A 24,178-nucleotide genomic window follows, 5' to 3' on the forward strand; every position below is an offset into this window, starting at 1 on the left:
ACTTGCAAAAAAAAATTTTAAAGAAAAAAATATTATAAAAATTTAAAACGTTTCAACTATGATAAAAATAGTGTTATTTTAAAGTTTGTATCTCAATGCTGATTTAAAAAAAAGTACTATCTTATGTGAACCACGTGTGTTTTTAGGCGTCAATCACACAAACTATAAAAATATTTTTTTTAAATTGTACAAAAATTAATCACCAAATGATTTTGTATAACTATTCTAAAATGATATAAAAAACAACTTATTCTTCTTTAACTACTGAAAACTTGAAATATTTGCAAGCATATCAATAACATAACTAAAAATTATTTTACTAACTGTAGTATAAAGTTCATATCAGGTATATTTTTATTTTTTTTGGTGCAGAAAGGTTGAAAATGCAAATATTGTCCTTTAAAAAAGGTTTTCTATACACAACGGTACGCAGTTTCGCTTTACTCTTTGTAAATAATATAACTAGAAAAAAAAAGTTTGGCTACTGACTTCTATTTCCTTAGTGAATGAAATTTTTTCATGTAACACGTTTAGTTTACAAAACAAAGCCTCATTACTTTTTTCTGTTGTGAGAAAACTAGACAATCGTCCATGTACCTTATGTAAAGAACTCGGGACGATAACTCTTCAACAAATTTAGATTCTAAATATTAAATAAAGATAATAGCGAACGTAGGCATAAGAGGAGACCAAATAGCCACTCTGTCTACTTGACTATAAAACTATAAAAAATTAAAATTAAATATAAATCCTTGGAGTTGAAATATACTTGAAGTAATAAGTGAGTTTATATTTGTTATCGTTTTTAGGTATTACGAAATTAAAATAATTTGATATTTTTAGTTCTATTAAGTTTAAGGAATATTTTTTTGCGGTTTGGTTTGCTGTTTCTTTTTATATAACAACATACATAAGTATTGTATACCAATTTTTCTTTAATGAAGTATGTTGAATTTTTGTAGGTAAGACCATAAGGGGTATGAAAATACTTAAAAAAAGTTAATGCCATAGGAAGTGTAGGTCACTTTATTTACAACTTGATCTTATTTTGTGAGTATCAAGTAAGCTACAAGTTGACTTTTACAGAATTTTTGATTTTAAAGTATATTTTTAAGATTTAGCTATTTATAGTCGAGAGTTTAATAGGTCTTTAAGGGAGGAGAAAACTAAATTACGAATAAAGAGAAATCACTAAAATCTTATCTACTCCTACGTTTTTATGACTGTGTTAAATAATGAAAGTAAAATGAAATAATAAGAGTTTGAAACACAAATAAATAATATAGCACTCTTGCCCTATATATTAATAAACATTTAAAAAAGAAATCTAATGAAACTTCCTAGCAAAAAGTTTTTTAGAGCATTTAAAGCATTATTGTCAAAATCGAAAGTTTACTAACCAATCAGTCAAAAATATTTTTGAATCAGTCAAAAATATTTTTGATAATTCTTACGAGCTATAATAAATTGATCTTATTCATTTAGTTTTTCAATTCGATAGTTCAATCATTACTATATTAACGTTCCAAACGAAGCCAATCATCTAAACTTTTAATTTTAGTTTAGTTACGGATCAAAAAGTTGTTATTTTAAAATTATTCAAAAGTAGAACTTTCGATGATGAAATATTGTTTAAAAACCAACAAAAAACGAAAAGGTTGTGAAAGAAGTATTTAGCAGAGTTTTTTTTTAACGAACAGAGAAATTTAAAACCAACTCACAATACATTCATCAATATATAACTATTAGAATGTTTCACATACAGTAACCTCTCGCATCTTTACGCACTCGTGACCTTACGCACTCTTGTTTAGTTACGCATTTTAGAGTTTTTAAAAAATAATTCTTTTTTTTTTTTCAGTATTGCAAAAATTAGGTTTTTTGTATATTTTTAATTTAAAAAATGTTTTGAATGCTACCTCACCTCTCTATATCTTTAGACTTATGTTCCTTCACTAATTGATAAACATTTAGTTATACCTTAGTATATCAGAATTTTGTTAACAAAAGAGATTAAATTAAAATTCTGAAAGAAATATGACTGTGTTAAATAATGAAAGTATAATGAAATAATGAGAGTTTAAAACACAAATAAATAATACAGCACTCTTGCCCTATATATTAATAGACATCTAAAAAAGAAATCTAATGAAACTTCCTAGGAAAAAGTAGCAGTGATACTTAATAAATATATATCTTGCACTAATCACAAATCTCAATGATTTTTTTAGTAAACATATCACTAATTTTCTATTTCTTAAAAATCTACTTTTTCTCAAAATTAGTAAATTTCTTTTAAAGTATTATTATTTTCTATTAATATAAATATTTTAATTTTTTATTTATGTATAGTTTTATCTTTTGTTTTCATATTTAGAAATAAATAAGCAAATTGTTAAAAGTGGGAAAGTCCCCAGTCTTCTTTAAATAGAAACAATATTAAAGAACAGCCATTATAGTAAGTATATTTGGTACCTCTCGTATCTTTACGATCTCTCATATATTTACGCATTTTTTCTGTGGACACAATGTGCTTAAATAAGCGAGAGGTTACTGTACATAAAGTTCTAATCGACGCATTTCTTAATTGCAATGTGTGTAGTTATTATTACGTCACTATGCATTTATTTGTAGAACAAAATTGCAATAAGCGTCATACGTACAAGTCCTACATGGTCTAGTGGTTAGGATTCCTGGCTTTCACCCAGGCGGCCCGGGTTCGATTCCTGGTGTAGGAACATTTGGCTGTAATCGTATAGTGGTTAGTACTTCACGTTGTGGCCGTGACAACCCAGGTTCGAATCCTGGTTACAGCACATTTTATGCAGAATGTTAAATATTAATGAAATAAGAGTAATAAAAAATAAAATAGGTACTTAAATTCACTAGTTAAAAAAAAATACATATTATATAAAAGTTTATTGTATAAAATTATTTAAGCAATAGTACAAGTGAGAACTAAATTTTCTATTTTTTTCCAGGTTTCAGTGAGAAAAATTCCGACCTTCGGAAATATCAATAAAATAAAAAAACTGCTTTATAAACACTATACAATTTTTTTATAGTGTTTACGTAAATAAAAGTTTTATATATTTTTTAAATATTATATAAATACAAAAAGACGGCATTTCTCAAACTAAATAAAAAAGTAAATGAAAAGTGTTGTTTGTTTATAAAAACATGGCTTATGACTTTTAAAAAGTTATACTAATTTTATTTTAATAACTAATCTTAATAAAACTTTTTGGACTTAGTTTTTAATAAAACTTAACAAACTTGTATTCGGAATTTTCAGTTGATTACATATTTTTCTGGTCCAATTTCCTTACCTCTTTTTGAAACAAAGTTTTGGACAAAGTTTAATTTGTATTAGTACAAACAAATTAATCACCATAAGTAACTTTAAAAACAGAATAAATATCTAGGTTTGATTAAAAAGTTGTTAACTGTTTTAATACTGTCAGTACAAATTTCAAGGTATAAAGCTCAAAAGTTTTTGATTGTCAACAAGTATGCTTAAACCAAAGTGATGTTTGTAAGCATTGTAGGTTTATAAACGCATAAGGTCGTATCTTGACAAGTCCTCGTTAGTATAGTGGTGAGTATTCCCGCCTGTCACGCGGGCGACCGGGGTTCGATTCCCCGACGGGGAGGTTTTTATAACTTTGTTTAAAGATTTCTCTACTGTTGTTGAAAAACATGTATATCAAAATAAATAAATTGAAAATTGTTATCCATTACAAGGCACCTAAATCATAACAACGACATTTTAGTTTGTTGAAAAAGTTATTAAAAATTAACAATAAATTTGTAATTTTATATATGCTGGCCTCAGTTTATTTCTAAATCTATGAGCTAATCTTGAAGACATAAGTGTGTTATCTTATCTTTAACAGTGATAAGAAAAGTAGCCAAATTAAGTAGTTTAGCTTCTTTATTTTTTAGCTTAATTTCTTTGGTTTAGTCTATAAAAAACATCGTTTGTTCAGGTCTTGCCTTAGGCTGTTGTTATAAATTCTACATCAGGCAGACAGGCAACAAAAAAATATTACCTTTATAAATCATATAATTTGGTTACGGATAACAGACTGCGTGGTCAATGGATAAGGCGTCTGACTCCTAATCAGAAGATTCCGGGTTCGAGTCCCGGCGTGGTCTTTTTGTAATGTAATTTGAAATTACACATAATTTATTAACTATTAATAACAAATGAGCATACTAATGATTTGTTTATACTTTAATAAATATATCACCTGAAAAAACTGCTTTAAAACAGTTGTTTATATCGTTCTTATATAGAGGACTATCTTGATATTGTAAATAATAAGTTAATCAAAAATGTTTGCTGAAAAATTAAACTAACATCATTTTTCGCAAATTCTAATTGAAAACAAACTACCTTAACAATTTTAATAGAAGTCTTAAGTATATGGTACATAAGTATTGAAATAATTTATCCAATCAAAATTCAAACGATTTACATAATACTAATATTTCAGTGCAATAACCACCTTTAAAAATTGACCACGATGGGACTCGAACCCACAATCTTCCGGTTCGTAGCCGGACGCCTTATCCATTGGGCCACGCGGCCGGTCTATTGTGGGCTCGTATTAGCAATTATAAATGTTAAGATTTGATGCGCGCGTGAAATATTCACTTCAAACATTTCTCAACTATGCAGCGCAATGCAAATAAATTCGGCTAAATCGTTACGTCACGATGGTAATTGGCTGTTGACTGAGATTACATCGCTGTTAGCTTTTAAGTTCAGTTGTAATTCTTATTGGCTCGGAAAATTTTTAATGAACTCTTTTCGGTTGCTTTAATTTCACTTTACTAGAAAAAAAGTTATTCTAAAATTTTAATATTTTGATATTTAAAACTTATACTTTATCATAAATTTTATTACCAACAGTCAAATTTTAATTGCTACGTCAAACTTGACTATTAGTTTGTACAGCAATCTTGATAACAATTTACGCCGAAAAAATTGCTTTCTGTTAGTATTTTAAATTATTTTCGTCTTGTGTATAAAGAATATACAGAGCAAAAAATAAAATTTTAAGGGTTACAACTAAGTATGTATTTTTAAAATTTATTTATTTCACTTATACTGTGAAGTATAAGTCGTTATACGTTTTCACGAATTCCAATTACAATTAAAAACAAAATACAGTTTATAAAAATTAGAGAACTAGATTTATAGATATAATTAGATTTTACAGGTAAGTTACATATAAATACTTACTTTTTAAAAGGTACTTAGAAAAATGAAGAAAGTTATAAAAGTTTGATAAAGATTTAAGTTTGAATTTTAAAAAACTTTGTTATTAAAAGGTTGTGGGTTTCAAGATAGAATTTCGTAGTATAAACCTACACGTGTTTTTTGTAGTATATATACAAAATGCATTTGTAAAAACAGAATGCAAAGTATCAAATAAAAGCTACGTTAATTTGATGCTAAGATAAAGTTATATTCTGGTTTAAGTGTGCTGTAAAATACTATATACAAGCTCTTGTCGGTTTAATATCAGTATATAAACGCAATTAGCTGCGTATCGGCACAAGTTTCCGTAGTGTAGCGGTTATCACGTTCGCCTAACACGCGAAAGGTCCCCGGTTCGAGCCCGGGCGGAAACATTTTTCATTGAAAAAATAAATAATGATTAAACTGCCAAAACACACATATTATACAACTAAGATAACCTAACTACCATCTATTTTTTTCTTTTTTATTGATTACTGAAAAAACAAGTTTTATCAAACTTTAACTATTTACATATATTCACGTATGAGAAGTCAATAATTTTATTTTGCCATTAAATGTAATCAAATGTTTTTAAGCTATAAATCTTAAAATGGTGAGTTTTATATATTTTTTCTATTATTTGTGTAGAAGCATTATAAAAGTAAGAAAAATATCTTGGTCAATAAAAAAAAGTTACAACAGTTTTTATTTCTGATTAATGAATCTTAAGCATTAAACCAATTTTCAGACAAAAATGCATTGTCCGGGGATCGAACCCGGGCCTCCCGCGTGGCAGGCGAGAATTCTACAACTAAACCAACAATGCATCTATTTTAAATCGGTTTGTGAAGGTTATAAATTATTTTTCACTTATGTGCTTAGTATAGCTGCAAATATTACTTGTTCAATGCTTATATTTTCTTAAAAAGTCCACCATCGCATTGTAAGTTTAAAAAAAAAGGTTTTCATTTTTTGCCCATTATGCAGGAAAATATAGTTTTATTCCAAAGAAAAACATTTATGTATTTTTTATTTTCAAAACCCAAGACTTATACCAAAAGTTAATATTATTTGATGTACTTTCTAGTTATATAAAAATATAAACAAAAATTTTGAAATACTTACACAAAAAAAGTAAATGTCGATTGAAGTTGAAACCAGTATACTAAAATAAAGTTGAAGATTTTTAAAAAAAACATAGGAATGTGTTGATTTTTTTTAAACAATATTTTTAAATAAGATGTAAAAGCTGTTTTTAAATCTTAAAAAAAGCTTTCAGAAAAAATAGTTTTCTAAATAAAGATTTAAGCTTTACAAAATTGCAAAACTTTAATGCCTACATTAATACATAAAGCTAGTATTTTTCTTGTGGTTGTATAAAGTTTAGTAAAACATGTGAGAAAAACAAAACTAAACTGAGTCAGCTGAGATTATTAAATGTTGGAAATCAATTAAATCAATCGAATATTTTTTTTGTGCATTACGTCACAAATAGTTTTTACGCGTAATCAAATCAGCATTTAATAACTAGGGGTAGAACTTTTTATGGGTACTATTTTATGGGCACTATTTTGTGGGTAGAATTGCTGCAATTAAATTTGCCCATGATTTAATGTTTTTTCATTGTTTTGTTATTAAAAAATTACACAAAAAAGTTATAAAATACGTCACGCTGAAAAGTAAATTGAACAATTTTACAAATCTCTTTTTCTTTTCTAATTCTACAAAATGTAAAGACTACTGCTAGAGCTAGTACATGGAGCTCTATTTTTGTAAACATACAAGATAAAGCGTCTAACTGATATTATTTTATTGAAAATTTACATTGAATTATTTTGTTAACTGCAGTTTTTGTTAAATTGTAAAAAAAAGTTTTAGCTGACTTGGTCAACTTTTATTATTAACCATATAGTTAACAGTAAAGTCATAGTTATAGACTTAACTGCTTATTTTATAAAACCAGAATTGTGTTTTTTATGAACTATAACCAATATATTAATTTGTGGTGATTTTATGCACAGTACTGTTGAACAGCCTATAGTTGAAGTCTGCAATTTATTAAATTTTGTTCGAACATAACAATAGTTAGTCATCACAGTTAGCCATAGGGTGGGCAACTTACGGCCCGCGGGTTGGATCCGGTCCGCAGAGTGGTAATTATGAGACCGTCAAAAGTAAAACGATACCCGCAAAGGCGTTAATTTGGCCCGGAAACCAAGCTTTTGTATTTACATTGCATATATTTTGATTTAATGTTAAAGCTCAAAAGCTGGCTAAACTACATATGGTGTAACATACTAACTCAACCTTGAAAACGTTAATCTTTGTAAAAAGTAAAGGTTGAAGCGGAAATTGTTTTAGTTAAAACAATAAAATTTAAATTTCTTTATAAGTAAAGAAAAGTTTAGAGTATGTTAAGAAGTTTTTTTTTTACTTTTTTTACCTTGTAGAATAAAGTAAATTAGCTTTACTTAAGATAACTATAAGCTTTGAAAAAATAAGCAATACTTGCTGCTTCCAATTTTTAATTAATCTAAAATGAAACTAAGGCTTAACTTGAGTTTTTGAATAAAATAGAGTTTTAATTTAGATAATGTTTGAAAAACTTAAATAAAAATGCGTCGACCGGGAGTCGAACCCGGAACTAGTGCTTAGAAGGCACCAATGCTAACCGTTACACCATCGACGCTTGTTATACACTCCAACAAATTTAGTTTCTAAACTTATTTCTAAAAACAACCCATGTGTAAAGCAGTAAACACTACGTATAACCAGCAGTAAAGCTTAGCATTTAGCAGTATATCTGGAAATAACTTTGTGCTCTTTAATCTATATTTACAATTTAAGTAGCTTTCTTTAAATATTTTAAACAAGTTTTATCTTTGTTAAAGTAATATTAAAACTTCAAAACTTAAATTACTCAAAATACAGGTTTTGTGCATGCTTTTTAATTTTTGTAACTATAATTTTCTTAAAGTTAAATTTTTTTTTTTTAATCATCCAAGCAAAATTTTCAAATTTTCGTAGCTATTACAAGCAGAAAATTACTTAAATTTACAATATTCAAGTCACAATAAAATTTAGCTTGATTAAAATGCATCTTAACTTAAGCCCACTTATTACTATTAACCTCATTCTTAGTTAAGCAATGTTTACTTTGAAAATCAACTAGAAGAAAGTAGAAAGCTACAAACGATTTTTTTTTACTTTTATTGTTTGTGTTGTTCTTTGATTTTTAAATTTAACTAGAATTTAAACTTTGCCAAAAATTCAAACTTAGTACCATAATTTAACTTGTTTTGTTTTTAGGTAAAAAAATTATTTCAACCATAAGCTTTCATATAAAGCATTTGAGCGGGATTTTAAATTTTAATACCGATTAAAAGCACAAGATTGTTCAAATTTTCAATAATTACGTCACAATTAAAATAAGCTACACCAAATTCAATTAAATTTTAAGCTCACTTCATTAATTACACTTTTGCTTAAGCAATGTTTACTCTGTAAATTATCTAGAAGAAAAAAGAAAGCTACATACAGCTTTGATTATTATTATTATTGTTGTTATATTGATTTTAAAACTTAGCTAAAAATTTAAACTTGTACTAAAACTCAGTCTTAATATTAAAATTTGATTTGTTTAGTTTCTTAAGTAAAAATTTTCAGTAATAATTTGGTTTTATTTAATTTAATTGTTAAATGCTATTTTCCATGACTGTCACATATATTTTTTTGATTTATTTAAGCACTGACGAGGTCTTTGACCAAAACTTAGTTTGTAAAATAAATTTTTGAAGGAATAAATATATTACTTCTCCTCCAGCAGTTGAGATCTCTCTATTTGTTGAAGTAATATTAAACTTATATTGTTTTAAAGTTGTTAGTACTCGATATAATGCTAGAATTTAGAATGTATTGCAGATATTACAAACTTTATTACTTTTCTTTATATTGATAAAAGTATGTTAAGGATAAGTTAAAGCTAAACATTAGCTTTTTTTGTGAATACATCCTGTCTTGTACAGTATTATTTAGTTTGAACGACGATGTTTAGACTTTTCATCAGTTTTTCAAATGAATAACTGAACAAAATTACTAAAAATTAGTATCAAAAAAATTAAATATACAAAATAAATTAAATAATAAGCTATATATAATGAGTTATGTATTTAAATTATAAACTACAGTAAAGTTACAGGTTTCATAAATATTCACACATTGTTAAAAGAAAAATACATATTACTAGTCAAAAATTTTGGTGAGCCGGTATTACCCGGTTTAGTTAACTGCTTGTTTAAAATTGAATTATGACGTTTAATTAAAATATTTTCGCTGATCAGGGTCTCAAGTTGTTTCTTAATTCTTTACAAACTTGCAATTTTTATTAATAATTACAAAATTATATGGTATTTTTGATATGTTTACTAATTTCTATACCAGGGTTTCCAAAACTTTTTTTCATATGGCCCCTGTTTGAATTTTAAAAGCTGTTGCCCCTTCCGACTAAATTTCTCAAAAACTTACCTATAAATACACCTAAAACCTTTTGTTTTGCTCTTAACCTTTAACTCCAGAATATCTTGTGTAAGTTTCAAGTTATACCCTCATGGCTCCCCCTTTGACCCCTAAGGGGGCCATATTGCTCACTTTTGAAAACACTGAAAACTTGGAGAACCAATGATCTTTAAAGACTTTTTAAATATTTTGTTGAATTTCGCTATTCTTTAGATACTAAGGAAAACATAGATGCACAAAGTGAGACAAGTAGAAAAGACAAAACAAGAACTTTAGTAAGTTGATTATTATTGTTATTACTATTAGAAATTGTTTCAAATATGTTTTCATTATTATATAGAAACAACTTTACTTTTACAACTAAAAAAAAGTTATTTAAAAAAAAAAAAATTTAACAGTTTGGATTTATTTTCCATTATTAAACCTAAATAAATTCAGTGTAAATGTTTCGAAAACAGTTGCTTGATAAAAGAAAAGGTTCAAAAGTTCAAATCATTCAAAGCATCGGCGACCTTGGAGAAGTAAAGAATGAAAACTGCGTTGCAAAATACACAGTTACCCAAGTCAACGCCTTAGCTGAAAACGACCAAGGTAATAGCAATGTGAAGTTTTAGTTTTAATTGTGATTATTTTGTAAATTTGCTTGCAGCTGGGATGTGTTTGAACGAAGTTGTGTTCGGTAAAGAGTTAGTTGAAAGAAACAGAGAGCAAACTGAATCTGTTCAGAGAAAAGGCTTGAGTAAAAATAAAAAGGTTTAATAGTATATTTTTATAATTAGTTGACACTTACAAGTATTACTAGTAAAAACAAACTTTAGCTAATATATTTGACGTACATCGTTTAAATTAAAATACTGTAAGTAATAAGTACATAAACAGTTTAATTTGATTAACCTAAAAAAGTAAAAAGTATAATGTCAAGTCGTTGCTTATTTAAAACTATTTATCTTAAAAATATTTTACACTGAATTGTTTAAAGACAGTTTATTATTTTTTCATATTAGTTTGTATCATATATAAGTTTAAGTAAACTTAAAAAAAAAAATTATTTTTCAGAAAAAGTCTGTCAAAATGAAACTTGACGAAAATGTACCTTGCTTAGAAGAAGAAGTAAAAAGTAAAAATGCACGCACAAAATGGTCGCGATTAAAATCGTTTTTCGGTTATCGACCTAATTAAAAAAATACAAATGTTGTGTGTTTTTTATTCTTTGTTTTAGAAAAAGTAAATTAGACAATTGTTTTTCAGTTCGAAATTAAACTTGGTTTTTTAAATTGATGTTAGACTATATTGCAAGGGAAATTTAAGACTTATAATAATATGTTTGAATAAGATTTTTATTATAACTGAGAATCTCATTAATTTTGTTTACTATAATAGTGAGATATTGTTTTTAAAACGATTTTGTGCATCAATAAATTAGTTATTTTTCTACTTAGATGCAAGTTTAGATTTTTGATTGTTACTCTTGAGCTAAATTAAAAGTAAACAGCTTGTAAAGTTAATTCTAAAACTCTGAAAGGTTTAAAAAAGTGTGAAAAACTACGTTTTATTCAAGAATTATTGTTTGTACAAATTAAGTTTGTATATGTAAAAAACTAAGAAAATAGTAATATAAGCATAAAACAACTTTAAACTTTAATAAATTTATTTAAATACAATCTATTACTAGAAAAAAAAACTTCACACTAAAGTATTATTTTTTAATTTTCAAATAGTGTTTCAACAAAATTTTCTGTAAACTACGGCTGTTACAGTTAAAAATTATTCATAACCATCGTAAGTTTAAGTGTTAAGAAAGTTTAAGATCAAAACCACTACAACTAACTTTTTGACTTGTATGTTTTATCGAAGCTGATGTTTATTTGGTACACATCTCGTTTCTTTGAAAATACTCTATAAACTTTAAAAAAAAATCTTTTTGTTTTTATTGTAAAGTATCCGTTAAGAATATTCTCACTAAAGCTCAAAATATTTTAACCTAAGTTGTTATTTTATTTGTCGCCATAACAACTTAGGTACTAAATGACTTTGCAATAGTTTTCCATATAATGATATACTGATAACGATTGAAGAAATTAATTAAAAATACTATATTTAGCTAAAAGATAAATGATGTAGTTTAGTAAAAAAGCTTAAAATTTATATACCATAGTATATTTCACTATTAAATATCAGTAGTAAACTCTTTTGTTGATAAGACTGATACTTAAATACTAAAACTAGACGATAACATTCAAAAGTTTTATCATTTGAATGAAAAACTATATAATCAAAAAAATAAAGCATGCTTAAATATTGAATACTTTATTTTAGTAAAATAGAAAGTATGATACATAATTCTAAAATATATAAACAATTTACCAAAATAATACATACATTACCTAAAGTAAATATAATTTATCGTAATAACTAGCATCAGAAATTTTTTTATAGATTTAAAGTAGAGTTACAAAACCTAAGTAAATAAAGTTTAAAAAAAAATATTTTGTAAACAAAGCAAACAGTTTTTGTTAAGTTTGTATAGTTTATGCACCAACAACAACTTTCAACCTAATTTTTTCTAATACTTTCTTCCACAAACTATTTTTTTTTTACATTCAGAACAAATTTTCAAACATATGAGACAGTTCACCATACAATTCATAAATTAAATTTAAGTAATTAAGCTTAATCGTTTAAAGTTGTTAACAACATAACAAAACTGCAATTTTTTTATCAAAAAATAATAAAACTTGTAAATTTTACTTTATTTATAATTTCAATATTTGTTTTTTGAATACTTTAGATTAAATGTAAATCTTTCCTTGCAAACGTTAAAAACAATCTTGTATTGACATTTTAGATTAAATCACAAAAAGACATTTCCGAAGTCCAGCTACCATACTATAATAATTTTAAATAAAATTGAGAAAAGATATAATAATGCAGATAAATAAATACATTTAAATACGTAAAGTTTTACTGTAAAATAACTAGATATTTTAAGTATTTAGAAAATCAAGTACTAAAACTGTTTTTGCTAACAAGCTATTTCTAAATGTCAGTTTCAAACAAAAATAATTTAACTAATACAAACGAGTAAACTTAATTATAAAAACATTTAAATAAAAAAAAGCCTTTGTATTTAGTAATTTTGTATTATTTAGTAAATTTATTAAAACATAAAGCATTAAACACATAAGCATATTAGAAAGTATTTGGTAGTATATATATTTAGTATTTACATTTACATCAGAGTGTTAATTTTGTTAATCCCCTTTACTGAAGTTGATTAGGAAGTTGACTGTAAACTGGTGCTGCAAATTAAAACAAAGATTAAAAAAATTTTTGAAATTGTTTGTTATTTTTAAGTTTATGCTAGTAGAAAAAACATTATTCGATGAACATAACAACTTCAATTAAAAGAAAACTAATTTGAATTTCTTAAGTAGTACGGTATGTTTTGTTTATTTCAAAAATGATAATTTTTAGCATTTGAAAAATAAAGAAGTGTAACTACGTTTATATATAAACTTAACAACAGAACATACCAACTGTAGGAGCTTTTTGAGTTGGATAAGGTACATAAACTACTTGTTGAGTTTGAACATTATCCTGTAAAAAAACTAAGGTCTTTCATGACCCTTTTGCACCAAATTTCTAACCCGTTGATAGTTTTTAAGTTTTTGTTGGTTTTTGCAAGTATTTAATACGAAGTAATAAAGCTTAAGTTAACTAAGAAGACTTTGTTTAATTTAACCTAATGTTTTATAAAAATTTAAAGGTGATAAACACTGTTAAAATTTGAAATAATTTTTATTCTAAACACAAAAATATTTTATCCATTTTTTAACGCTAGCCGTAACAAATATAAAAACAGTGCAAACAGAATGTATTAAATCCTGAAACACCGTAAGTAAAACTTGTAGTAATCAATATTTAACTAACTTAAATAAAAAAAACTCACCATATTTCTGCAGCAATACTTGTTAAGGCAGCAACTGTAACTCGCGTTGATAATCAACAAGACAAGGTTTGCAAAAGCCACAAGTGATATTATCACCTGTACTGGGAGAAGCCAAACGGAATCAGAATGCTGTAAAAATTGAAGTTTTGTTTTAAATCTCTTTTTAAAGAGCAATTGAACATTTATTTTTGTTTTGTAATTATAAGTTTAGTACTTTACGACATTATAACGAATATATTAAAAATATATAACTTTAAGTAATTTTTTTTCAAACAAAGTTTTCCTCAAAGCCAATTTAAATCTGTATGCACAAAGTTTACTTTAAAACAGATAGCATAATGCACCACAACTTAATTACTTAAAAACCAATTAAAAATGTTTTAGTTATATTGCAATCTAGTATATTCAAATATAACTGGTTTTTATAACTTTTTAACTTCCAACAATAAAACTTCTTTTAAAATCCTCTAATAAAAAAGTCCGTTTTATGTAACCATACTAAAAGTAAAATATTTATGATCAAGATTTTAATTTACTTGTATCTCTTAAAGCAAGAGTAAGTGTGCTCTTTTTGTTTAAAAGACCTAATTTACAACTCATAAAGTTAAAAAACAAGCGAAAGTTACTTACCCACGAATTAATTGTGAGAAAAAAAGGTTCTATCAATACAAGTAGACATGAAAATACTGCTCCAACGATGCTGAAACCCAAAGCTAGGTTTATCTATAGTATGAAAGTAGTTTTTCAGCTTATAAACTTCTGTTTTTATTTTTCTTTTAAATGAAAATTTTAGTATAAATAGTCTAAACCATAAATAAATTTAAATTGTTTTTAAACCTTTTTTTAAATTAGCATCATTTATTTCAATTGTTTTATAAACAAAATTTATTAATTTTTAAACCTTTCTGCTAATTTTTACTTACTATTTTGTATATAGTTCAAAACTGTTTTAAACTGATTTAAATTTAAATATATTACTATTTCAACTTTTCATGTTTATAATTTTATGTTGAAACAAAGAAACTTTAAAGCAATAAAAAACGTTTTGAAGTTCTTAAACAAAATCGTTTATAAATGTATGTTTACAAGGACTAAAAGTAAAATAGTCAGTTTTATTAAAAACACTAGGGAACATTTAGTAATTCAAAGTGTTTTTTTAAAGTAAGCTTGAAAAAGGCATAACAAAAAATAAATTACACTCAAAGTTAATTAGTCTCGTATAAATATAAAAATTTACTTTTGTTTGATTTTTCGCACTTTTACCTGCAACAATTCCTAAAATTCCAGCAGTCAGAGGCTAAAAAGATATTTTTTAGTTTTTAAATGAGTAAAAAAAACATTAAATATAGATATAAACAGATGAATTTGTATTTTTAAATAAATTTATAATATGTAAAATTACTTTTTGTTTCTTTTAATATACTCAAGATTCTAGCTTATTAAATTTTGCTTACTTATAAGAGATGTTTTTAGAACATAACTTAGAATAAAACGTTTTGTTATTCAACAAGTATTATAAAATACAAGTATAAAAGACTCACAAGTACAGAACACCAAATAGTCTGTCCGATAGTAATGGTACGATGACACCGTTTGTAAGGCTTTCCGGAATCATAATAGGTATCAGTATATCAGGGTTTTGCAGAAACCTCAATTATACCAGCTATAAACAAAAGAGCTGACAAAACCACAATTGATTTCTGTGAACAAGTAGTAAAATTATACCTATGTGATGAAATAACTTATATTAAAGTGTTATCAAGAAAATACATTTTTAAGCCATTAACTACTTGGTTATATAACTAAACTCATTAAGTTACAAATAGTTACAAATCTATATATTAACTCATTTTTTTATATATAATGCTAAATTACGATGTTTTTTTCTATTTAATATAAATACTAGTTATAACATTGGTACCCCAAGTTTTTTGATAACGTTTCTTATTTTTCTCGATTTTGCTAAATTCTGATTATTGTTTGGAATTGATACTTGAACTTGAGGTTGCATTGTGACGTTGTTTTGCTGCTGGTAATCAGGTGACATCATAATATAAATACTTATTAGAAAACTGATATAAGATTTAGTCACATATACTACATTTTATAAGAATAGATAGTTAAAACAGCATTTAATAATAAACATTAATTTTATTTAAATTAAACAAAAATATATTTTTAAGTGAAATGTATTACCGATAGTTAATGCTTTTTAACCGACCGATTAAAAACTTAAACTACTTTCATTTATTTTTATAGAATTAAATTTTATTAACAAAATAACTTTCATACATTTTGACGGTAATCCTGATAAACACGACTTTTTAAATGAAAAAGTTTTTTTCTGATACTTAAAAGGTTATAAAGTTTAATTCATTCAGAAACACTTATTTAAATCGGAAAGTGCTGAATTACCAAATAAAAGTCAAAAAGTTTTCAGAAATGAACAAAACATATTTTGCTTCTGAAAACAAAATTAAAGCTTAGTTTGTATAGTTTACCAACAAACGACTAAACATAGATTAAATACTTTTAAATTATATTTTGTCTAAAATTGTTTTTGCTTTACTAAAAAATACTTACAATAACCTTCAATAGTCAAAAATTAAAACGAAATGTTTCTATATATTTCAAACCGAATTTAACAATGTTGTAACCTTTCATAGTTAAGTGTTTAACAAAACTGTGTTTACGTGGAAAAGTCTTCTAACATTAAGCTGTATCAAAAAAGGAGAAAAATTTTCGAAAAACAATCTTCCTATTAATAGAGTAAATCTATTGTAACATACACGTGTATTAAGGAAACTCGCTTGAATACAAGATAAAAAAAAACTTAAACAAGAAATTACACAACAGTGAAATTATATGTTAATAATTTTGAATAATTTAAATTTAGCAAAAGAGTTTTCAAAATTTTTTATACTAGGCTTTAAGAAAAAAAGAAAAAATAAATATTTTGTAGTAATACTTCAATAATTAATGTTTTTTTCAATCTCAACAAAGCTGAAAGCAAAACTTTAAAAAGCTTATTATGAAACCGTAAAAAGTTCCAACTTGCTTATGTTAGTAGCTTTGCTACGAGTAAAACTGTACCTTCTTTAATACTTAAGGTTATTAAAAACTTAAGTTAAGTGATAATATACTTCTTAATATAAGTTATAAAACACATATAATTTTACAAAAACCTGTTAAAAAAACTGTTTCGACTTTTTATCAGTCATTTTTTATGAAAAAACTGTGCGAAATAAATAAAAAATTAGTGTTAAACAACTAAGTATACAAAAAAAAAATCAGTAATAAGATATATATAAACAGTTATGTATTGAAATTATAAACTACAGCAAAATTACAGGTTTCATAAATACTTATACATTATCAAATAGAATAACTAGTCAAAATTTTTTGTGTGTGAGTAATACCCGGTTTAGTTATTTTCTTGTTTAAAACTGATCTATAACGTTTAATTTAATACCATTTTATTGCAAGACACAAGACTTTTTACATTATTAATTTATTAAGAGTTTAAGAACTTTCGAAAATCACAAACCCCCTGGTCAAAAATACTAAGCCAGGGGTCGGCAAACTGCGGCCCGCGGTCCAACTGCGGCCCTGCGAGCATGTAAATGTGGCCCGCTGAGCAAAAATAAGTTTTAAGTTAAATTTTTTCAGTAAAATGGTTTAAACTGATTAATTTTGTTTTAAGTCCCTGTTTCAAAACAATTAAAATATTTTGTTGCTTTAACTTAAAAATGTTTAAAAGACAGATTAGGATTCAATCAGAGTATTTATTATCAGTTTCATAATAACTTTCTTCTTACAACAGCAAGTTATTATGTTTAAAAACGAGCGTTAACTTAGCTCGATCAGATTTTTTTGCAATTTTTTAAAGTTTTCAAACTTCATATCGAATTATTTTCCTTATCTTTACAGCTAACTAGGATTAGAGAAATCTCCTTTGCCTGAAATTAAAAAAAAAAATCCATTGGATTTGGTTTTATTTTTTGAGTTGGCCCCTTAGAAAAAAGTGTTTGTTTTTAGAAATTTTTCTGAAACCGGTGTTTTAGCCAGAATTTTTTTTTATTCTTACCTTGCTGTGTTATTAAGGGTCGTTATTTTTTTTCCGAATTTATAATGTTTTAACAAATATAAACAAATATGTTAAATTTAGCTTTTTTGTGAATACATCTTGTCATGTACAGTATTATTTAGTTTATATTTTTTTAGTTTGAACGACGACGTTTAGACTTTTCATCAGTTTTTCAAATGAATAACTAAACAAAATTACTAAAAATTAGTATCAAAAAAATTAAATGTACGAAATAAATTAAATAATAAGCTATATATAATGAGTTATATATCAAAATTATAAACTACAGTAAAGTTACAGGTTACATAAGTATTTAAACATTGTTAAAAGAAAATATATTTTACTAGTCAAAAATTCGTAGTGTGTCGGTAATAACGGTTTAGGTAACTTTGCTGATCAAAGTTTCAAGTATTTTCTACAATATTTTAAAATACCAATACATATCATTTTACCTTTGACGGTCTTGTAATTACTATTCTGCGGCCTGGATCCATCCTGCGGGCTGTAAGTTGCCCACCCTATGATTAACTGTGATAACTAGCTAATATTATAATGTTTAAACAAAGTTCAATAATTTGCCAACTTCAAAAATATGCTGATCAACAGTATTAAATAGAGCATCAACTCAATAGAGTTAATAATATAAATTCGTTTGGGAAACCCTGGTCTAAATCTATTTTGAACATCAAAGTAGGTGTGCTTTAAATAATGTAATCTATATTTCTATAGTAAATTATAGCTTTATATTGAAATTATTAAGTTTTTTGTAAGTGTTAAATTAAGTTCACTAAACATCATAAAATTTTTATTCAAAATTCCTAAAAATTACTTGTTATTATAAAAGTTAAAATTTTATTATAAAATTTTAGTAAATGTAATAAAAATGATTGTTGAGCAATAACGATTCATTATAAAGAAAAACAAATTGCTGTAAGTTTATATTTATTAATAAACATAAACTAAATATCAAAATAAGACAAGTTCCAAACACTTAAAAAACATTAATTTAGCCAATTTAACAGGAAAATGAGCCAGCTTGGTTTTTAAATATAGAAAAAAGAGCAAATGTTGGCTAGATTTTCAGTTAAAAGTAAAGTTTATCTAACTATATGCTTTTAAACTGGCAAGATGTATGTACATCATATATTGAATTTAAGTAATGTAGTTATCATAAAGCAAGAAAATTAAATATATAATTCAAATAAAGTCAAACACGTATACACTAACTAATTTGATAAGTCTTCAACTTCAACTTTCTGTTTTCTTGTGCTTTGATGTCACGATTCTGTGAACATGTGGTGAGAGTCGAGTAGCATTCTCATCTGTAAAAAAACATTTGCAATTTTTAAAAAAATAAATGAGGTGTAAATTATAGTACAACAGTAAATAAAAACAAAAAATGATTCTTTAAATTTAAACTGATCATCATTTAAGTTTTTATACTGTTAACCAAATTTGTTTTGCACACCATGGCGTTAAGTTATACATAATAAAATTTCCCTCACTTTACTGGGCACGTCTTGCTGGTGACCAAATATATTTTGTACGTTTCAGAAAATAAAATTTAATTTTTACATGTTTACAGTCAAAAACTTTTGAGCTTTATACCTTGAAAGTTGTACTGACAATACTTAACAACTTTAAAGCAAAGTTTGATTTTTCTTTTGTTTATAAAACTATTTATAGTGTTGCTGAAAACTTAAGGAACCTATTGAACTCTAGAGTATTGCTAGCTAAATCTAAAAAATATTTTAAACTTAAAAAACGGTATAAGTCAACTTGTAGATTACTTAATTCTCACAGAATAAGAACAAGTTGTAAATATAGTGACCTACACTCCCTATGGCATTAACATTTTTTTAAGTATTTTCAAACCCCTTACGGCCTAACCTACAACAATTCAAAATACTTCATTAAAAAAATCAGTCTACAAAACTTATGTATTTTGTCATTAAAAAAAAAACAGCAAACTAAACCGCAAAAAACTATTCCATAAGGTAAATAGAACAAAAAATCTCAAAACTTATTTTGTTTTCGTAATACCTAAAAACTATAACAAATATAAACTCACTTAATACTTCAAGTATATGTCAGCTTTAAGAATTTATATTTGATGTTAATTTTTTATAGTTTTACAGTCAAGTAGACAAAGTTGCTATTGGTTCTCTTCTTATGCCTACTTTCGCTATTATCTTTATGGGATATTTAGAATCTAAGTTTGTTGAAGAATTATCGTCCCGAGCTCTTTACATAAGGTACATAAACGATTGTCTAGTTATCTCACAACAGAGAAAAATATTGAGGCTTTGTTTTATAAGTTAAACGTTTACATGAAGAAATTATTTAACTAAGGAAAAAGAAGTCAATAATTTTTTTTTTGTTATTTTAATTACAAAGAGTAAAGCGAAACTGCCTACCAGTGTGTGTAGAAAACATTTTTTACAATGCAATAGTTATATTTTAAATGTTTTTATACCAAAATAATAAAAATAAACCTGATAAGAACCTTATTACATAGTTAAAATTTTAAAACATACTTAAAAAAAAAACTTCAATTTTATTTATTGATTATTTCTTTTTTCTCTTTTTCAAATCATATAAAAGGTTAAATTATTTGCTGAAATCATTTATAAATTTTAAATCTAAAAACATTTCAGATAGAAACTTAAGCTTTTGACGTAGAGTTCAATATATATTTTATGTGTATACAATGTTAGATATATGTGTGTATATAAATTATTTAATTTTTTTAATTTTTTTTTTAGAGAAATATTTAATAATAAAAAGTTTAATAGTCTCATTTTTCTAGAGTTTTTAATTTTAGAGTCTAAATTTTGACTGTAAAATTTTTTTCTTATTTTTAGTTTGTAGCTCAGTATAATTTGATTAAGTTGATGACCGAGGGGTCCTTTTTGGTATCCAGGTCCTTAAACCAAAATTTGTTGAGCAATTTTTTGTTTTTTTTCAATAAACAACTTTAGTAGTAAAATAAACTTTTAGTTATGATATTAATATGCTTGCATAAATTTTAACATGACAGTAATTAAAGAAAACAAAGTTTTTTTAGTATCTTTTTAGAATAGTCATACAAAACTTTAGTAGTTAACATTAGTATACTTTCTAAAGACTATTTTTTTAGTTTATGTGCCTTGTGATTGACGTCTAAAAAACTTAGTTTTATTTCGTTTTTATAACACAAAATAACATTTTTAATACATATTTTTATTAAACAAGTATTTCGCGAAGCATTTTGAACTCCTTAAATTCTGTGGTTTGCAATTGTTATAAACAGTATGCAATGCGAAACAGTATTAAGTTAAACTATTTTTTATCATAAAAACTTATCTGTAACTCTAGAAACTTATCTTATATAAAATACGACCAAAGCTTAAGATTTTACTCGTAGCAAAGCTACTAATAATAACAATTTAATGGCTTTTATAGTTTTTTAATTAACTTTTGGAAGTTTTGTATGTAATTTTGTTAAAATTTGAAGAGATAAAAGTCATAAATCTGCAAAGTTAAACGAAAACAAAATAAAAACTGTTTTCTACCAAAATCGAGCTTTAAAAATTTTTAGAACTTTCATGCAAAGTTTAATTTATTCCAAAAAAAGTTTACATATAACGTAAATAGTATCTAATTCGTTATAAGCAATTTGTTTTGCTTTTTTTTCTATCAAGTTTCCTTAAAATGTGCGTTTGATAAATTGATTTATTCTATTAACAGGACGATTGTTTTTCAAAGTGTCTTTCTCTTTTTTTGATATATCTTAAGAATAGAACACTTTTCCAAGTAAACAAAGTATTGTTAAACACATAGTTATAAAAAGTTACTGCGTTGTTATATTCAGTTTCAAAAAATGTATACTTTTTTCTTCAATTACTGTCAGTTTAAAGTAAGTTGTAATATTTACTTGTCTAAGTAAATGAAAAATAAACTTAGATAACAAAAAAAAAAAAATTGTTTTTTTTGTGGTTGTTTGTTATTAAACTAAACATGCTGATCGTTTTTTTACGTAATCGAAGAAGATATTTAGTAACAATTGTTTTGTACAAATGAGTTTTTTTTTTACGAATAATAACAAACAAAAAATTCAATATATAAGCAATGTGCAAAGGAAATAAATATTTTATAGTTCTACAATTAAAAGTTTAAAGTAGTTTAAATTTTTAACTGGCAGTTTACACATATTAGTTACAAAAATAACAATGTAAAAAGGTAAAACATTACAGTTTTTTTGAAATGTTTATACTTTAAAACCACCTAATCGTGCAATTTCTTCATTTTAGTCACTGTAAAGTATATACTTTTATATCTTATCTAAATAAAATTTTTTTTTTACTACATACTGTTTTATCTATTTATAACAGTTTTTTGTTTTTTACTTTTATTAAGACTAATTCTGCATATAATTTTTCTATATAAAATGTTTTTATAAAATTTAATTAGTAAAGTTATATAACAAGAAAAATATCAGTAAAATAGTAAAATATACACTACTGAAATGCTTAAAAGTGGTGCTTTTCTTAAAAAATGTAATGTAACTAATTTATTTTTTAGAAGTATTTTGAGAAATATTACCTATTATGACGTAATCTGATTAAAAGTAGCCGAGGGGTAGGACTTTTTATGGGTAGTTTTTTTTCGAGCAATATTGGGTACTTTTCATGAGTATAATTGCAGCAATTTTGCAAAAAAAGGCTCCAATATTTTGATGACGTCATAGCATATTTTGGGTAGTTTTGATTTTAAAATTATACAAAAAAGTTGTAAAAATACGTCACGCTGAAAAGTAAATTGAACAATTTTACATTTAAAAATTCTATATAAATGGCTTCATTAAAAGTCGTACTGCTAGTTTTTGGAGCTTTATTTTTGTAAACACAAGAACAAGCGTCTCTGTTTATAAAAAAATACGCTTTCTATGTAATTTATAATTGTAAACAAATTCAACCACATATATAGAAATAAAATAAAAAACTATTTTAAATATTTAATAAGTTTTAATGAAATGTAATGACAATTATAAAGTGGGTTGTTTTTAGTTTATATGTAATTTTCTTTGAGTCATGTGTACTTTATAAACTTATTTACTAAGTTATAACTACAGAAGAACACTAATTAAACTGTAGTTACTAGTAATTTTGAAATCATACATTTAAAACTTATTTATCATGATACAATAAGACTTCTTCTATGTTATGATTTCCGTAAAAAACATACTTGACCAGTTAATATAATGATTAAAGCCGGTAATGTGATGTGTATATATAAACTAAAATAAGGCATAAATAACCAATTTAGTTTTAAATTAAATCTAAAGATACTACTCTCATTTTGTTTAAAAACAAAAACCTAGTAAAGTTTTTTTATTGTAAGCTGTTTATCATAATTATTTAAATAACACTTTAAACCTGCCATAAGGGTTCTAAAATTTATTTTTAACAAATTTTATTACTTGCTCTTATTTCTAGTTAAAGCTTAAGTTAAAACTGTAAAATTATTCAATTATAACTAAAACATTTTATTATACTAACAAAAATAAGTATCTCCTGTAATTTTAATTAATAAATAAAGAAATGAAACATTTTCGCATTTTTTAAAAACTTATTATTTTAAACTATGTTAATTTTTTCACACACACAACAAATTAAAAAAAAACCTTATATTTACCTAAATGTATAAGATTCATAATTTATTATAAAACACAATAAAAAACTCACTTATCTTAAGTATTTAAAATAATCCAAACATATTTTGAAATTTTTTTTTAAAGCAGAAAACAAAACATCTATCTATAATACATTTAATACTTAAACTTTTTAATATAAAAACAAACAATTTCTTCCGTTAAATGTGTTGAAAAATTAAAAACAGGTATATAAATCTAAAACATACAATCTTTAGTATAACAAAAAATGAAATATCATTAGTCCTAGGTAATCTTGTTTAAAATAAGCAATTTTCGGTTATTAATATTAATACTACAGAAAATTAACACAAAAAATCTAGTTTAAATGTTTACTGACAGTTATAGATCATAAAAAAACACAAATCTGATTTTATAAAATAAGCAGTTAAGTATGTAACCATGATTTACTTTTAATTATATGGTCAATAATTAAAATAGACTAACTCAGATAAAAACTTCTTTTTACAACTGAACCAAAACAGCACTTAAAAAAACAAAGTTAAATCTAACAAATAAAGAAACTAAAACGAAATACTGAAATATACACTCTTTAGTATAACAAAAAAAATGAAATGTCATTAGTCCTAGGTAATCCTGTTTAAAAAAGCAACTTTTGGTTATCAATATTAATACTACTTGATATTTAAACAGAAAATTAACACTTAAAAATCTAATTAAAAT

At 25.0% G+C, this 24,178-nt stretch overlaps 7 non-coding genes across 7 annotated transcripts; 5 read left to right on the forward strand and 2 right to left on the reverse strand.

The window, feature by feature from the left end:
• Positions 1 to 2,666: 2,666 nt before the first annotated feature.
• Positions 2,667 to 2,738, forward strand: Trnae-uuc (transfer RNA glutamic acid (anticodon UUC)). The gene has a single exon. It is a non-coding gene; the product is annotated as a tRNA-Glu (tRNA).
• A 6-nt stretch (positions 2,739 to 2,744) lies between these two features.
• On the forward strand, positions 2,745 to 2,816 carry Trnah-gug (transfer RNA histidin (anticodon GUG)). The gene has a single exon. It is a non-coding gene; the product is annotated as a tRNA-His (tRNA).
• A 765-nt stretch (positions 2,817 to 3,581) lies between these two features.
• Positions 3,582 to 3,653, forward strand: Trnad-guc (transfer RNA aspartic acid (anticodon GUC)). Its single transcript has one exon. It is a non-coding gene; the product is annotated as a tRNA-Asp (tRNA).
• Positions 3,654 to 4,086: 433 nt separating this feature from the next.
• Trnar-ccu (transfer RNA arginine (anticodon CCU)) lies at positions 4,087 to 4,158 on the forward strand. The gene has a single exon. It is a non-coding gene; the product is annotated as a tRNA-Arg (tRNA).
• A 363-nt stretch (positions 4,159 to 4,521) lies between these two features.
• On the reverse strand, positions 4,522 to 4,594 carry Trnar-acg (transfer RNA arginine (anticodon ACG)). The gene has a single exon. It is a non-coding gene; the product is annotated as a tRNA-Arg (tRNA).
• Positions 4,595 to 5,570: 976 nt separating this feature from the next.
• Positions 5,571 to 5,643, forward strand: Trnav-aac (transfer RNA valine (anticodon AAC)). The gene has a single exon. It is a non-coding gene; the product is annotated as a tRNA-Val (tRNA).
• A 2,225-nt stretch (positions 5,644 to 7,868) lies between these two features.
• Trnar-ucu (transfer RNA arginine (anticodon UCU)) lies at positions 7,869 to 7,940 on the reverse strand. The gene has a single exon. It is a non-coding gene; the product is annotated as a tRNA-Arg (tRNA).
• Between the last annotated feature and the right edge of the window lie 16,238 nt (positions 7,941 to 24,178).

Source organism: Thalia democratica, chromosome 5 (assembly GCF_965202585.1).
Source record: "Thalia democratica chromosome 5, ktThaDemo2.hap1.1, whole genome shotgun sequence".
Classification (NCBI taxonomy): Eukaryota; Metazoa; Chordata; class Thaliacea; order Salpida; family Salpidae; genus Thalia; species Thalia democratica.